Raw genomic sequence first — 1,193 nt, 5'->3', positions numbered from 1 at the left:
ATATCTCATTATCTTTAAGACTTGATATGCTATGGCAGTTATTTTTTTTCATTCAGTTAATCCACATTTCTGTAATGCATAACTAAAAATTCCAATAATACAAGAATGCTGTCAGAGTTCTGTAGTCTTCTCTCTTGAGTCAAAGCCATCCTCACCTATATAAGTGACTTTGAGGCCAGCCCAAGTAAAGATCCTGACACAGGAAAAAAATAATAAAACAATGAAGATAAGCTCCTTAAAGAATAGCAACAACCTTTAATCAAGTCATTGATTTGGATGTATTTTCATCACTTTACTTATTATGTATTGAATAATAATCCATTTTAGAAATGATTATGAGTATTTAGGCTGAGAAAAGAACAGAGATACGACTACTTATTAAATTAGGCTTAAATGAAAATGGGTTAATTCTATAAAAATGTAAATAAAAAGAAAAGTTCTTGTTAGTTATTAAAGTATCTACCATGGACTGGTAACTAGACTCAGAAACTAACAGCACTGTTGCTCTTTCAGAGGACTCAGATTAGATTTCTAGAACCTACATGAGAGCTCACAATTGTCTGTAACTCCAGTCCAAAGGGATCTCTTCTGCTCTCCATAGGTACAGGGCATGAACATGGTATACAGACATGCATGCAAACAAAACACTACACACATAAAATATTAAGTAAATATTTTTAAATTATCATTTATGTTTTATAATTAGAAAATATGCTAAAAATTGCACACAAAATGAAAGAACCCTTGGGTATAATAATTTAAAGAGTCATATAAATGATGAGAAAGTAGCATCTACCTCAGTTAGTCTGGGAACCATATACTGCTCCTCTGGAAGAACAAGTGCCCTTTACCAGTGATCCATCTCTCCAAATTAAGACTCATTCATACATCTTTTTTTGAGTTGTCTCTGTGGTTCCCTTCATATCAACTCTAAGTGTAATGATACAATACTTATCTAGATAGACCAAAACCATATATTGTCATTCATTTGGGAGATACCCTATACAGATACCAGCTATTCCAGAGGGTTTTGGATGCAATTTCATAAGTATTGTTCAACCAAATAACACTCCTCTCTCTTTTTTTTTTAAATAGCTTTATTTCTTATAAAAAATGTGTATATATATGTATATATACATGTATATGTATATATACATATACATACACATACACATACACACACACACACACAC

This window comes from Grammomys surdaster, unplaced genomic scaffold (genome assembly GCF_004785775.1).
Source record: "Grammomys surdaster isolate TR1022 unplaced genomic scaffold, NIH_TR_1.0 201, whole genome shotgun sequence".
In the NCBI taxonomy this organism is placed as follows: Eukaryota; Metazoa; Chordata; class Mammalia; order Rodentia; family Muridae; genus Grammomys; species Grammomys surdaster.
The sequence above is the reverse complement of the archived record's forward strand: the minus strand, read 5'-3'. Positions refer to the sequence as shown.